At 38.7% G+C, this 17,421-nt stretch overlaps 1 protein-coding gene and 1 non-coding gene across 4 annotated transcripts in view; one reads left to right on the top strand and one right to left on the bottom strand.

Moving 5' to 3' along the window:
• Positions 1-17,421, bottom strand: part of SUCLG2 (succinate-CoA ligase GDP-forming subunit beta) — a 329,175-nt gene that overhangs the window by 170,756 nt on the left and 140,998 nt on the right. The window lies entirely within an intron of this gene.
• Positions 594-697, top strand: LOC132542266 (U6 spliceosomal RNA). Its single transcript, XR_009553367.1, has one exon. It is a non-coding gene; the product is annotated as a U6 spliceosomal RNA (small nuclear RNA).

The raw sequence follows: 17,421 nt of genomic DNA, 5'->3' as shown, positions 1-17,421 counted from the left end.
AAAACCCTCTATATGTCATGGGATGATCTCAATCACAGAAAGAAGCTGAAAGACACTGGTGTGTGTGTGTGTGGGGGGGGGGGGGTTAGGTCCTGGAAAAGGATGGCATAGGATCTAGTGGGGTTGTATTGTTATGTGGAAAACTGAGAAATGTTCTGCATGTACAAACTATTATATTTACTGTTGACTGTAAAACATTAATCCCTCAATAAAGAAATTTAAAAAAAAATCAAGAGGCATGGGGAAGATAGAGAGACAGAGACATCTGCAGCATCATTTCATTGCTTGTGAAACTCTTCCCCTGCAGTGGCTCTGAAATGTCTCTCTGTCTGAGAATCTAACAAAGCCTATTGCTCTTTTAGTATCTGAAAGCTACTTGCTGGTGATTTAAAGAGGCATTTCCTGTTATCACCGTCAGCAATAATCAAGACAGCAAAAAGGTGGCAACACAATGCCAAGAACTGATATGGGAAGATAAGCTCGCAAATTTTATTTTCAATGTTAATAGGAATGACCAGAAAATCTAAAATGTGTGTAATATAGGCATTGCCTGACATATATTACAAGGACATGAGTTAAGGGTGGGAGAGACAGCTTAATGGTTATGTACATATACTAAAACTAGAACCATACACAGAAAATAGCATGGCTGCTGTGCAAGGATGACATGCAAATTCATGAATCGTTGCATATCTTAAAAACAAAACAAACAACAACAACAACAAAAAAGTTGTTCATGCCCAAGGTTTTCAGGACCCAGGTTCAATCCTCTACATAAGCCAGGGATCTGCAGTATTCTGGTGTGAAGAAGGAGAGGAAGAGGAGGAGGAAGAGGAGGAGGGGGGAGGGGGAGGGGGAGGGGAGGCGGGAGGGGGAGGGGGAGGAGGAGGAAAGAAAAAAGAAAAGAACTCACAAATTACAACAGTTAAAAAGCACCAGAAATATTCTAAAAGTAAACAAGAGATTCATCTACTCAGTGCTCACAAAAAAAAAAAAAACTTTACTAAAATAATCCGACCTCTATGAAAATAACTACAGAATTAGGACTTTTCACTGCATTATAACTGTAGTAGTGAGACACTGAAATAACTAAAATGAGTAATAATACTCAGAATGGGAAATAGGAATTTTATATATACACATAATAATGCAATATTATTCCCTCGTTAACTACAATTACCTATAGCTTTCAGTATGAAAATGTATGGAAATGTCCACATACATTATGAACTTCAAATGGGCATTAGTGAAAAAAGTTCAATGTCTACTATTGTAAACAATTTTATAATGTAAAGAGTACATTGTAACAATTACCATAATATTGCAATTATAATGTAACGATGATTACAATATTATAAACAAATGCGCAATGTAAATAAAACTTTGTAAACAATTATCCTTTCACAGTAGAATCGAAAGGGATAATAACAAAATTATTAAGTGAGATTTCTGGAAAATAACAGATAATCACATTATTAATCATGATGTTATGTTATTATAGGTATTAAATAAGAGTTTTATTAAGTGAGACAATCCTCCATTGAATTTTGTGTTGAATATATACATTTTTTTTCTCTAACAACCTCTATAACTTAAGCACATAGGGTTTCAGATACATTAATTGGAGGAAACATACAAGAAACATCTTCAAGAAATTTCTGTTAATATCATACAATATAATCTCTTATTGTGTCATATATGAATACTGAGAGTGACAAAACGTTAACATACACACACACTTTGTCCTTTTAAGACAATCAAGTACTTACTGTTTGGGAATTCAAAGACTAAAAGAAAGTCATGATCACTGACTTTCAGAAACTTACAAGTCTACTGTGAGGAAGAGACAGAAATAATTACCAAAACTATTAATGCTATAGTAACACAAAGTATGAAGGGAAAGGAAAAATGGCATCAAGTCAAACTGGAGAAGAGAAAGGATGAAGTCATCAAAACAGGACTTGATTAGTATGACAAAGAAGAGCAAGAGTTTTTCAGACAGAAAGGACAGGGACACAATTGAGGGCTGGGTTGTGGTGCACTGGACTGAGTGTACATGTTATAATGCCCAAGGGCCCCAGTTTGAGCCCCCCTTCTCCCACCTGCAAGTGGAAAGCTTTGTGAGTGGACAAACAGTGCTGCAGGTATCTACTTCTCTGTCTCTTTCTCTCTCTGTCCTACCCTTCTCTCTTCATTTCTGGCTGCTACATACAATAAATAAATAAAGATAATAAAAAAATTTAAAGAGACAATTGAAAAAGACTACTGCTGGGAAATTGTGCAGATGCAGTCACAGCCACCATGTTGTGCCCTCAGGGTATTGTCAATTCCCCATGATAGTTGGAGTGCTTTGTTTATGAATCCCCCTTCCCATTCTCAGAGAGCTGTTATCCTATCCTGGAGTGCTTTGTTTACTCCTTCCCCTTCCCATTATCCTATCCCCGAGTGCCTTGTTTCCTAGCCAATCACGTCCTGACTTTCTCCCATAAAAGCCCTTCTTCTTCCACACCTCTCTCTCTTGCCTGCTTTTCACCTCAGTGAATGGAAGGGAGCTGCACATAGTGGGAGGCTGCTGTGCTCTCACCCAACTCTGAGGTGCCAGAGTGAATAAAGAATTGTGTTCCCTCTCCGCTCCGGATCTCCTCTCTCTCTCCTCTGGTCACAGCCTGACACTCTACTTTTTTTTTTTTTACATTTGTCTGAGTCTCTCAGGTGCCTATTAACTGTAAAAAACACCACTTTAGATAAAACAGTAAAGTATTCCAAGATTAAGCATTATAAATCCCTCAAATTTGCTATTTCAGATCTCTAGAAACATCTCTATATATTAAGTTTACTTCCCTACACTGACAGCTAGTACATAAATAGGAAAACACATCCATGGGTCATTGCTGAATTTACTTTACCCTCAGTGCTTTTAATATGTCCACTAGTTTTGTCACAATGGTTTTCTTTGTTTGACTGTTTTCTTTTTTACCAGAGAACCGCTCAGCTTTGGCTTATGGTCGTGTGGGGGGGACGGAACCTGGGACTTTGGAGCCTCTAGCATGAGTCTCTTTGCATAACCATTATGCTATCTATCCCAGCCCAGTAGTCATTTAAAAGCCCCCAACCAGACTCTTGAAAACTCCAAGGAAAACTGCAAATAAAGTAGATTACATACCTATTCAATAGCAGCAATAATAAAGTTATTCCACCTCCTTCCAACTAGCAAATAAACATAGGTCAGACTTAAAAATGGCTATATTTCTAAGTGTCAGATAGAAAATTCCAAAGAATAGCTTGGTGATATCACCATACAAAGGAACCCAGGAGGTTTTTATTTTCCATTTTAAAACTGTAAAGTGGTTGATGGCATACTGGAGTCAAGTGGAAGCCAGGAATAACCTACCACAAGAGAAATGAAAGATCTCAAAAACACTTTCCTTTGATGCACACATCTATTGAGGTCCAACATAATTTGTTATGTCGTTTTCAAATTGCATTGAGTTTTAAATTGCAATGCCTTGCTCTTTTATTGCCTGTCCTGATCCATTCATTGTATCTGAAATCTAAGTCTATTGCTTGAATGTTAAACACACAGAGAGGGTTAGATTGCATCCTGGAGGGTGAAGATGGACAATTTCAGTGAACTGCAAAAAAAAGCTTATATTATGCTAACTTTGCAGAGTTGTGAAGATCTGAAAAATAGTTATACTTCCCTTGTTTCTCTATGCCATCTTTCTTATGTTTCCTTCTTTTTCATCCTCTCCACTTCCAGTCCTTTCTTCTTCTACTCCAGAACAAAAATACTACTTATAGTATTTACAAGTTATTTAAGTGTATATTCAGTTCACTCTCAGGCAACTAATTTCAAATTCAATAGTTTATTTTCTACTGCCAAGAAGACCTACACTGAAATCAAGCCCTACCACCCTCCTAAGAAACTTCCTAAATAAGGCACTGTTCACTTAAATCTTGAGAACCTGAATGAGTGTTACCAACCTTCTCTAAGCCAGAGATCATAAGCAACAAAACCTGGACCTAGTTTCTTGGATCATCTTCAGAACAAATATTTTTATTATCTTTCAAGTAGATAAGGGAGAATAGTCTCATGGGCCAAGTGGTGACAATCCCCCGGTGCCTACCTGGAGGAAAGCTTCACATGTGGTGAAGTAGGGCTGCAGGTGTTTCTCTGTCTCTTCCCCTCCCTATCTCTCCCTCCCCTCTCAGTTTCTCTCTATTCAGTAAGTAAATGAGTAAAAAGAAAGTACTTAACAAAAAAAAAAAAAAAAAAAGAAAAAACGGGAGTCAGGTGGTAGCGCAGCAGGTTAAACGCACGTGGCGCAAAGCGCAAGGACCAGTTAGGATCCTGGTTCGAGGTCCCGGCTCCCCACCTTCATGAGAGTCACTTCACAGGTGTTGAAGCAGGTCTGCAGTTGTCTCTCTGTCTCTCTTCCTCTCTATCTCCCCCTCCTCTCTCAATTTCTCTCTGTCTCTATCCAATAACAAAAAAAAAAAAGGTAGAATAGTCTCATGTAAGCAAAAATTCATACTGAAGAGTCAAGTGCAATAAAAAGAAAAATCAAGGAATTTTATTAAAAGTAGTTTATTAAAACAGGTGTATATTTTACTTATTAGAAAAGGGCAGAATGTTTGTTTTTTGTTGCCAGTGGTGTTTCACTGCTCTGCGTCAAGTTTTTCAGACCAACACAGAGAGAGAAAGAGACACTATAGCATCAAAGCTTCCCACAGTATTGTAAGTACCCCTGTGTGGCCTGCCAGGGACTTTAACCTGGCTGGTGTGCATGGCAATGTAAATGCCCTCCTTGGTGGACTATCTCAGCAGCCCCAAATAATAAATATCTTAAAGGTGAATTTGAAATCGCAATGCCCAAGAAAACACTGAATTGCTACTTAGCCTCTGCACCTGGAAAAGTTGAAAAGAAACTCTGGCAAGAGTTTAAGTAATCCTCCAGTCACACTAGTGTGGCAGTGAAATCAAGTCCTGTTTCATACTTGACTAACCATGCAGGCCTATAAGAGAAGACTCCTTGAAATCCCAATTGTCTTAATACATTTGCTCCTAAGATTCACATTTCATTATCACAGCTGGAAGGCTAGCATATACATCTACTCCTCCTACCGACAGCTCCTCTCCTTTCAAAATATGACCAATATTTGTACTATATTCCACACTCTCTCCCAGCACCAAAGTGTTTTTTAAAACTATGCCTTTCACTTTGGTTTCCAGCAGCATATCAGAGTAACCAGTAATAGCATCCTCACAGAATAACATGTAACGTTCTCCTTTCATCTCCCAGTGCAGCTGTTTTTAAAAACCAGTTGCAATCTTTCCCCAGCCTCTGACCCTTTCTCTTTGCCTCACAGCACGAAGTTGGAAGAACCTGTCATAACGTATAAACATGATTTGACTGTGGGGAAGAGGGTAAATCTGGTAACCCTTGAAGAATATCCCAGGACTTTGTCCCAAAAAAGCTGAAAATAAGATAACCCCCTAACAGGAGATGGCCTAGCCTTATGGAAAGGGACAATTTTTTGCAATAAACTAAATTAATATCAACTTACAAATGGCACCGAGTCTAGCAAAGCAGATGTTACCTCTCTTCTGAAGGCCCTTCTAGTTCAAAGGTGATGTCATACCAAGAGGGAGTCACAGAAGCGGGGAGGGGTTCTATCAAACATAATGAAGCCACCTCAGTTCTGCTAATCAGGCCCCTCACAACACTTTCCCAAGTCCGAACGTTTCCAGTGAACGGCTTAAATAGCACAACTGTCTTAGTCTCCTGAAAATGACTGCTTGCTAATGCTAGGCACATAGTAGGTTATCACCATGTGGTTGTTCTTGTATAATCATCACTCTCTTTGCACTAAAAAAAAATCCTAATCATAGTGCAAATTGTTCAATTACAACAGAATAAGATGTGTCCTAAGGTCGCTCATTACATGTAGTAAATAACCTAACCCAGTTCCCCCCCCAAGTCATATAGTTAGCAAAAACAGGAGACAGAATGTTTTTATCTAAGCTATGCAGGGGAAATAAAGGAAGAGCCTTGTACATGTGTGATCCGTGTTCCAAGTCCAATTATTTTTTAATTCCATATTTTGAGAGAGCAAGAGAAAGAGAAGACACCAATACACTATTCCATCATCCATGGCGTCTCTTTGACACTTCTTGTAGGGCTTGTATATCATATAGTACCAGGGAGGCCCTGAACCCAGAGTGTGAAGATATAAGGTATGTATTCAATCCACTGAATCTTATCTCATCATCCTCTTGGAATTTTTTTCCCTTAATTTCTTTATTGGGGGATTAATGGTTAGCAGTTAACAGTAAAATACAATAGTTTGTACATGTGTAACATTTCTCAGTTTTCCACATAACAATTCAACCCTCACTAGGTCCTCATTTGACATCACCTTCCTGGAATCGTCTCCTCCTCTCCCCCACCCCAGAGTCTTTTACTCTGGTCCAATACAACAAATCCCCCTAGAATTTTTAAGTGAACACATAACTCCATGTAAAGATTCATTAGTGAATCCTATCCCCAACATACATTTCTATTCTGAAACTTTAGAATCACTCACCTAAAGAAGTTGAATGACCAATGAAAAAGCAACTGTATACTCACTGGCTGGATTCTACACTTGATAATATTTCAATACATTTGCTTTATCACATACTTCTCCATTCATCACAGCTCATTTAATTTTTTCATTCATTTTCAAGTAAGTTGCAGAACTCTGTATTGTAATCCCTTAAATTCTTCAGCACATATAACAGTAATAATAGTCAATATTTGTTACAATTCCTGTCTAATGAGATAAAATATTCATAGAGAAAAATACCTAGATCTGAAGTGTGTCAATCAATTACGTTTTCACGAATGTGGTATCTTGATGACCCAAATCTCAATCAAGAAACACATCACTGTTTCTGAGAACATATCACAAAAGTGTCCTTTGGACAAAATATCTAAATAGGTGGTCCCGGAGGTGGTGCATTGGATAGGGCTTCGGACTCTCAAGCATGAGGTCCTGAGTTCAGTTCCCGGCAGCACATGTACTGGAGTGATGTCTAGTTCTTTCTCTCTCTCCTATCATTCCTCATGAATAAATAAATAAAATCTTTATACATACACATATATATATATATATATACAGCAATGACAATGATAAACCTCTTACTGAGTTCTCGTTGAAATGAAGCTTAGCAAAATGATCAATTCATTCACTTAGATCAATGTCTAGCTTATAGTAGAAACCCAACAAGCAGGTAGCGTATTCAAAGGAGCAGGCAGAAAAGAATCATTTTCCTTCAACACCATCTCCAAAGCAGAAACACTTCTATACTGGAGTCAAAGACATGAGAAATAGTGAATTCAAAGGTATTGTATTTTTTTAAATTTATTTATTTATTCCCTTTTGTTGACCTTATTGTTTTATTGTTGTAGTTATTATTGTCGTTGTTATTGATGTCATTGTTGTTGGATAGGACAGAGAGAAATGGAGAGAAGAGGGGAAGACAGAGAGGGGGAGAGAAAGATAGACATCTGCAGACCTGTTTCACCTCTTGTGAAGCGACTCGTCTGCAGGTGGGGAGCCAGGGGCTCGAACTGGGATCCTTACACTGGTCCTTGAGCTTTGCACCATGTGCACTTAACTCACTGTGCTACCACCTGACTCCCAAGGCATTGTATTTTTTTAATTATCTTTATTTACTTATTGGATAGACAGAGTCAGAAATCGAGAGGGAAATAGAGAGGGTGAGAGACAGAGAAACACCTGCAGCACTGCTTCACCACTTGTGAAGCTTTCCCCCTGCAGGTGGGGACTGGTGGCTCGAACCCAGGTCCTTGCACATTATAACATGTGTGCTCAACGAGGTGTGCTACTACCCAGCCCCTGTATTTTTTAAATGATTTTTTAATGATTTTTTATGATTCTGAATTTATTTCATCTCCCTTCTTTCAATTCACCCCTAATTTTTTTCCTACTGTTTGACAGATGAAGAACATGAAAAATTATTCCATTTTTGTCTTCTAGTTTGCAAGGTCCTTAAAAATTGTTCAAGTGTTCTTTTCTATGAGTTGTTTAAATTTATTAATTAGTGATTTAATATATATTTACAAAATTATAAGATAACAAAGATGTAATTCCACACCTTTCAACCAACAGAGTTCTATGTCCCTGCTCTCTCCACTGGAAACAGCATTAGTTCTCCCAAGATCACATATATGGGCTGATAAATATATATATATATATATATATATATATATATATATCACATTTTTATCATATATATGTAACATTTTTTTTATGGTGCTGCCTTCTCTTCCTTTCTAAGTCATGCCTACTACTTCTAAGTGTCCTTTACCTCCTGTCCCCGCCTTTTTGTCTTTTCTTTTGGTTTTTCTCCTCCTTTCTCTGGGTCCTGCTGAAATTAGAATTCAGCCCTCTGATCATCTTCCCCTAGCATTTACTCCTCTGGGAGCATGGATCAAAATTCTTTAGGGGGTACAGAAGGTGGAAGGTCTGCCTTCTGTAACTGCTTCTCCACTAGACATGGGTGTTGGTGGGTTATATCTCCAGCCTGTTTCTAACTCTCCCTAGTGGGGATTGGTTTTTTTATTTGTTTTGTTTTGTTTTTTAATCATTATCCCCAGTGACTTTTTAAAACAGGTTATTACTTTAAAATATGATTTTTTTTATAGTAGTGGCGTATTTTTAAAAACTACCAATAATTGATGCACCAAGGTTTGAGAAATAATTCAGTGATTATAGTACATAGCTTACAATATGCGAGGTCCTGGGTTTGAACCCTGGGATGACATGGGAGTACTGTGGATAGCACCAAAGGAAATTGCATGGATGGTAAATTGCTGGAGTACTGTGATATCACTCTTTGAGGTCCCTCTATTCTCTTCCTTTTTTTCTAAGCACATAGAATTAAAAGATAAGCCAAGGTAGTCATTCAGTGATATCTCATATGCAAAAGATCCTCAGCTCATTCCTCCATGCTGCAATAATAATAATGGTCAATAGCTGCACCAAAGATTTGTACTGGTATTTTGGTGTGGCATTCCATTTTGAACACGGAAGCAAGTTTTCCTAGGAATACTCACAACCTCCGGGAAAGCCAGACTGTTACTGGGATCCTTAGTCGAGCGCTTAAGTGATGGAGTGATGAAAATGATGGTGTTAAATCCAAAGCTTTTCTAGGTTGTCACTGTCACTGTCAATGCCACTTGCCTGAAGCTTAATATAGTTAAGACTCTAGACTTCTGACAAGCTTGCAGAGTTTTTTGGTGGGATAGAAAAAAAAATTCCAGAAAAATGTCAACTAAAGCATATCTCTAAAACAAACTACAATACATTTCTCTTCTGCAGACTTTAGACAAAATATATAAATGTTCCTAGAATTCTGGAAGAATAAAGTACAAAAACAACAGTGAAAAGCTATAGTCTATGGGGTCTGAGGATTCAAATGGTTACTTCCTTCGTTACAGCTTTGACATTACCTGCACTTTAACAATAATTACTTATACTGTTATTATAAAAGAATTGTGATCTTCAGATTGAAATAAGATGCCTTTATTTTGACCAGTAAGAACACCAACAATTACTGTTAGGTGGTGAAAAGAGTTTTACATAATACAATTTATACCACTAAATATGTGTAAACCTATATAGAGAGAATTTACATATCAATAAAGCATGACAAAAGTATCACTTGAATATTTGTAGGAGGAAGATTATGGGTGATTTTTTATTCTTTATGATTAACAAATTTACTATAAAGAACATGTATTCACAAAAAGTGGCGAAATTAGTTATTATTTAAAAATGAGTTTAGTATGCATGAGATTATATGGTACCTGTGATGTATACAGAACATTGGTGGTTAGGCATCCTGGGCTCACCACCCTTCTTTATGGGATGGATCATGCAGACTGGAGAATAGAGACAAACACTGTCACTTCTCAAGTCAGCATCAAATCCTCCAGTTCACCACCAGATGTGATGCTCCCTGGGCGTAGGAGTAGAAATACCTGTGCTTGCCAAAATTAGCTACACCAGCCTAAACAAACACAACATGAATACTGGTCCCAGTCACCGTGCCTCAAATCATGTCAAATCATTGTCTTCTTGAAGGCAACATAAGCGGCTGGGTGGTGGTTCACCAGGTGGATCTCAAACATTAAATGCAACATCAAGGGGCAAATTATTCCCATGAAGTGCCTTCTAGCACCTATGTATATGCAGAATAGCTAAGACACTTCCTTTCTGGGCACACAAATATACTATTTCCCTGAAATCTCTACTGAAGAAAGTGCATAGGAGACAGTTTGAATGCAGTGAGTAAGTTCATGACCCATGGGTCATACAGCTTTGGATTAGAACTCAAGTTTTGTTTCCTCAGGAGTGACTTTAGCTAAAGAACAGGGTATCAATTTTCTTACAAATGAAATGAAGCTAATGAAAGTAGTGTTTATCCACCAAAAATATGATTAGTGTTAAAGGAGTTAAAGTATTTATAAGGCATTTAAAATAATGCCTGCCATAAACTCATTTTCCATATATATTTATTTATAATGAACTACACTTAAAACCTAAGAATCACATAAATGAAACCTGGGGGAGACAGCATAATGGTTATGCAAAAATACTTTCATACCAAAGATCCAGGTTCAATCCCTGGTACCACCATAAGTCAGAGCTGAGCAGTACTTGTCAATAATTAGATACCATGCACTGGACAGTATAACTATTATAATAATAAATCTACTATTATTGACTTTTATAAGTATTAAGAAGACATAAGGTGGGGGGGGAGATACAGGTCCTGGAAAAGGATGGCAGAGGACCTAGTGTGGGGCGTATTGTTCTGTGGAAAACTGAGAACTGTTATCATGTACAAACTACTGTATTTACTGTCAAATGTAAAATATTAATCCCCGAATGAAGGAAAAAAGAAAGGCATAAAAAAAGAAGTAGACATAAGGCACTGTGTATTAAGGGGCTCAGCAGATAAACTGTATGCCTTCTCGTGTGTAAAATTTGGTGTTCAATCCCAAACACCACAATGTAGCACCAAGAACAGCACATACCAAGGTACCTCTCAAAAGCAAACAATAAAAATTGGGCATGGGAACTCAATATCATGTATGCATGAAGCCCTGAGTTCATTCTGAGATGCATAAAATAATAATAATAAAATATTTGATTTTTTTCCCAATGATTCAGAACTGATACATAAAATATGAGGGCATACAAATTCTTAACAAGAAAAAAAAAAAAAGAGGCTTCAAAATCAGCACAAAGCGTCAGCCATTTGGCACTACTCTACTACCTCCCAGATGGACTATTGTTTTTGTAAATGAAACACATATCTCTGGATCTCAGACAGGATTCCCCTGCCACAAAAGCAAACCACGTTTATATTTACATTTAGATAGCTGGTTTAGTTCCAAGACCTGCATGTTTTCTTACGTTTTGCCCATCTCAATTTTGATATCCATGGCAGTTGCCTTGCACAAATGGCTCTGGTCCATCCATCCCTTTTCCTGGCACAGAACACATCACTTAAGTCCATCTGGAGCTGCTCGACTTCGGGTCTCATTAGCAAACTGAGCCCTGTACTAACACAGTGTAGCCACTGCCTATCCCTGGTGATGGGGCGACTCCAGCCCTGTGCCAACCTGCAAGGAAAGCAAATCAGGAAGCAAGTGCTTTGTACTTGGCTGGGGTGTTTTCTACATCAGTCTTAGGACACTAACTGACCTTCGATGTTATTACTGCTGCTGCTACTGTATGACTGTGGCAGTTGGGGTTTCTTTTTATTTCTTTATTTTAGGAGAGACTTGAGAAACCACTCAAGTTCTGACATAAGCAGTGTCATGGAATAAACCCAGAGCTACATACATTTAAGTCCTGGTAGACACTGAGCCACCTGCCCAGTCACGACTGTATATCATCAATATACCAGACAGAACTGACTAGACACCAAGGACTAGTTAAGGGCACTGTAAACACACTTCATCATTTATCATTATACCAGACTACTTTAGGGGACAGTGTTCTGAGACATTAGAACAAACTGAAAACAAACAGAGCTCCTTATACAGGCTTACACAGCTGTCAATTCCAGACAACAATGCCTCAAAGATTCAGCCTGAGCAAATCTCTACTCAGGTCACCTAAGCATGGCTCTTCCTATTACTCTTATCCATGCAAGTCTGGGAAATTGAACAAGGTTGAGAGGGCTTGAGGTGAAAATGCTCAGAGAGAAAGAAAGCCATCCAGTTTCAGATTCAACTAGAATTCCTATGGGGGGTTTCTGAGGTCTAATACTTGATAAAATTGATACTAACAAGATTTTTTAAAAGCAATATCCCAATACCCAACAACAGCAATGATAAGTGTTTTTTACCTATTAAAAAAAGCTATATGGGGGCCAGGCGGTGGTGCACCTGGTTAAGCCCACACATTACAGTGTACAAGGACCCAGGTCCAAGTCCCTGCTCCCCATTTGCAGGGGGGAAGCTTCACAAGTGGTGAAGCAGTACTGCGAGTGTCTGTCTGTCTCTTTCCCTCTCTACCTCCTCCCCTCTCAATTTCTGTCTCTAGCCCGTAATAAATAAATAAGTAAAAATAAAAATTAAATAAAATATTTTTAAAAGATATATGCATAAAATAGGTCACAAGAATTAACATCTTCAGGGACAAGTCCTTTTAATGTCCACACAATAAAAAATTGTGATTTAATACACATGGTCACCTTAGAATAAAGCAAAGCTCTCTTTAATATCGTATACCCTCAGTACTTTTATCATATATATATATATATATCCTCCAGGGTTAATGCTGGGGCTCGGTGGCTGCACCACAAATCCACTGCTCCTGGAGGCTGTTTCTCTCTCTCTCTCTCTTTTTTTTGTTGCCCTTGTTTTTTATCATTGTTGTGGTTATCATTATTGTTGTTATTGCTGTCATTGTTGATGAATAGGACAGAGAGGAGGAGAAGACAGAGAGGGGGAGAGAAAGATAGGCACAGGCAGACCTGCTTCACCACTCACAATGCCTTCCCCCTGCTGGGGGAGACTCGAACCTGGGTCCTTGCGCATTGTAACATGTGTGCTCAACCAGGTGTGCCACCACTGGCCCCTAAATATATATATATATATCCATTTTCTTATCTTAAGCACTTAAACTGGTTGATTTGACAAGCTAAACCTTCTCAAGTACTGAAGTATACCAGAAATTCTCTAACATACAAAGGCAGTAAACTTAAAATCATTACAATTCTATTTGTTATCTTTGTTAAGAACTTTATTCTTTCAACACAAAACTTATAAGAGTAATGTTAACTATGCAATAAAATATAAAATAGAATCAAAGTGACTGCTAGAGACTTTATTATGCCAGATTCCCTAAAGGATTACAAACATCTGCTAAAAAGAAAAATGTATGAAGAAGTGATTAGGATGAATCATATGGGGCTCAGATATTTCATTATCCCTTTACTAAAGTCTAAACTTACCTGTCCTTAAAAGATGACAGGTGGGAGGGTGGAGAGGCACAGAACTTTGGTGGTGGGTGTAGTGTGGACTATACACTGCAATCCTAAAAACTTGTAACTGACTACTACAAATAAAAAAAGAAAAGGTAGCATAGTGACTAAGGAATCTCACTTTGAATCCTTTATCAAAATGAAACTAGGGGCTAGAAGACACCTCTACTTGACTGTGTACCTACTTTTCCCCGCTCATATGACTCAGGTTTTAGGTCGGGCCCTGCCACATTGGAGGAAGCTTTGGTGCCGTGGTGCCTTTCCCTTCTCCTTCCTCTGCCTTACTGTCTCTGTCTCTGACTGTTTCTCTGTCTGTGTCTCTCTCTCTCATTCTATTAGGAAAATATGGCTTCTAGCAGTCAACCCCAGAGCAGGGGGATAGGAGATAGGACATTACAGCAAAGAATTTTTCAGATGCTCCCGGGAGTATGATTGGAATTACTGTTAATTATTTTAGTAACAGTTACCATAAAAAATGAGGGCCTCTAAAGAGGGTGAACCCAGATAGTATAGAATTTAGATCCACACACATTATCTTACCACTCAACTCTGTTAAATTCCATTGAATTCAGCCCAACAGCATGCAGTTTTGTTTGCTTTGTGTTTATCTTCTTGTGGCACTGTTGGTATCATCTCCAGGGCTTCATTGCTCCACGCTGACTTTTTTCAGATACAGACAGATAGGGGGGACTGGGACCACACAACACAAACCACAGCATAAAAGCTTTCTTTTGGTGTGGTATGGGGTGGTGTTGAACCTGAATTACCAGGTACATGGCAAAGCAGAGCACTAAGAAAGCTTTAACTTTTATTTTTAAAAAAATAATTTCCTTTTCATACTTTCATTCCACAAGAATCCTTATATAGCCTACGGTAATTCTTTGTGCCTTGTGTGCATTTGTCCACTGATATAAGAGAATGATATTCAGCACCTACTATATATACTGAATTATATTCAGCAGTACAAGTTTGACGCTGGCCTACTTTATACATTCCTTTAAAAAAAAAAAAGATCTTTTTATGTATTTACTATTAGATACATAGAGAGGAATTGAGAGGATGTGGGGATATAGATTAGGGGAGAGACAGAGAGACACCTGCAGTTCTGCTTTACCACATATGAAGCCTTCCCCCTGCAGGTAGGGACCAGGGGCTTGAATTCAGGTCCTTGTGCACTTAACCAGATGAGCGACCACCCAGCCCCCTTTTACACATTGCTTTACTGTCTCACGGAATTCAGAATTGATTTCCTTATATTCTCTCCTTCTTGTTGGAAAGGGTTAATATTAATTAGAACACGGTTTAATTGCTGAGGAGTTGTAACAGGTTTAATTGCAAGGTAGTTTTGTTTTTCTCTTAACAAGTCCTGAAGTAAACTGTTAAGAAATGTTGTTACAGAGTCATCAGAGTCCTGTTACAATTCCAAAAGAGGGGGCTGGGTGGTGGTGCACCTGGTTGAGTGCACATGTTACAATGTGCAAGGACCCGGGTTCGAGCCCCTGCTCCCCATCTGAAGGGGAAAAGCTTTGCGAATGGTGAAACAGGGCTGCAGGTGTCTCTCTCCCTCTCTATCACCTCCTTCCCTCTTGATTTCTGGCTGTCTCTATCCAATATAGAGATTAAAAAATTAAAATAAGAAAGGAAGGAAGGAAGGAAGGAAGGAAGGAAGGAAGGAAGAGGGGGGGAGGGAGGAAGTCAGAGAGAAATAAAAAAGAAAGAAGGAGGGAGGAAAGAAAGAAAAGAAGAAAAGAAGGAAGGGAAAGTGAAGGAGGATAGGAAGACAGGAATGAGAAGGAAGGAAAGAAAGAAAAATATAAGAAAAGGGGCTCCCTAGAAAAATAACTGATGTCAAGACTGTAACAAGAGAAATCAAGGTGAAAGAAAGATAGTTTGGGGTGGAGGAGACATCATACTGACTATACAAAAAGATTTCCATGCCTCAGGTTCTGATGTCTCAGGTTCAGTCCCCAGCACCAGCATAAAGCAGAGCTGAGAAATACTCTGGTTAAAATAATAAAATGAAGGTAGATTGTTAAAATGATTAATAATAATAATAATAATAATGAAGTACTTAAGGAAATTATGAGGGCACATCAGAAAGATTTAGGAATGAAGAGTATTCATAGATTCTTACCAATATAAGCAAAAGTAGAAAGGAAAGTTCTTCCTGATAGACTGCCAACTTATAAATGTTGTGGGAAAAGATGGAAATATGATCAGCTGGCAAGATCACAAAGCTAACTGGTTCAGGTCAGAATCATTCCTGAAGGGCAGGTTGGTATGTGGAAGGTAGACAGGGACAGGAGATCAAATGCAATTTCAAAGCACAATCTCACAACATTCCAGCCAATCCCAAGGGAAAAATAACAAATCTGAGGTAGAAAAATATAACATTCCCCCATAGGTGGGACAGGTCACTTACTTTCTGATGTCAACCACTGTTATGATATTTTTACCAGTAATGCAGGAACTACATCTGGTCATGAAGAGACCCTAGGAGCACCCAAGTTCACAGGCATTATACAGAAAAGGACCTGGATACATTTAAACAAGCAGTTGAGAGATACCAAAAGACCAAGGAAATTTAATAGAGACTGAATATGATATAACAAGTAAAAACTGGTTTGAATCTTGGTGCAGGAAAGAAAAAGAGACATGCAAGGAAATGCCAACAGGTGTTTTTCTATTGGAAGGTAGTGAATGAGTGATGTATCATCTATGTTTCTTGACTTGGACGGGTGAGTGATGATAATGTCCTTATTTCATGGAAAATACAAAACATAGTTATTGCCACTGATGAGGCATCTCGGTAGCCTCCTATCAAAATAACAAAGGTTCCCCATTGATGAATCTGAATGAAAGGAATATGGAAGCTTACTAGTACTTAAAAAATTCTCTGTGGGGAGCCGGGTAGTAGTGCATCGGGTTAAACGCATGTGGCATAAAGCACAAGGACCAGCATAAAGATCCTGGTTCGAGCCCCTGGCTCCCCACTTGCAAGGAAGTCACTTCACAAGCAGTGAAGCAGGTCTGCAGGTGTCTATCTTTCTCTCCCCCTCTCTGTCTTCCCCTCCTCTCTCCATTTTTCTCTGTCTTATCCAACAATGACAATATCAATAATAACTACAACAATAAAACAAGGGCAACAAAAGGGAATAAATAAATAAAATCTAAAAAAAATTTCTCTGTGGGGCCATATTACAATGTGCAAGGACCCAGGTTTGAGCCCCCAGTCCCCACCTGCAGGAGGAAAGTGGTGAAGCAGGGTTGCGGTGTTTCTCTGTCTCTCCTGCTCTATCACCGCTTTCCCTCTTGATTTCTGGCTCTCTTTATCCAATAAATAAAATAAAGATGTAAAAAAAATTATCTGTGAAGTTTAAAATCATTTTAAAAGATAGTATGAAATAGGGGATGGGTGGTGGTGCACCTGGTTGAGCATACATAAGCACACACATTACAGTGTGCAAGGTCTCTGGTTCAAGCCCCTAGTCCCCACTTGCAGGGGGAAAGCTTCACAAGTGGTGAGACAGTGCTGCAGGTCTCAATCTCTCTTCCTGTCTCCCCCTACCCTCTCAATTTCTGGCTGTCTCTAGGCAATAAATAAAAATAATAATTTTTTCTAAAAAAAAAAAACCTTTAATTAAAAAAAAAAAGACAGTATGGGGGTCGGGCGGTGGCAGAATGGGATAAGTGCACATGGCACGAAGCACAAGGACCGGTGTAAGGATCCCGGTTCGAGCCCCTGGCTCCCCACCTGCAAGGGAGTTGCTTCACAGGGAGCTACTCTCTTCCCTGATGCAGTTTTCTGTTTCTTTTCCAGCCATGACATCATGTCCCCAGACAATAAC

Source organism: Erinaceus europaeus, chromosome 12, assembly GCF_950295315.1.
Source record: "Erinaceus europaeus chromosome 12, mEriEur2.1, whole genome shotgun sequence".
Lineage (NCBI taxonomy): Eukaryota > Metazoa > Chordata > Mammalia > Eulipotyphla > Erinaceidae > Erinaceus > Erinaceus europaeus.
The sequence above is the reverse complement of the archived record's forward strand: the minus strand, read 5'-3'. Positions and strand labels throughout refer to the sequence as shown.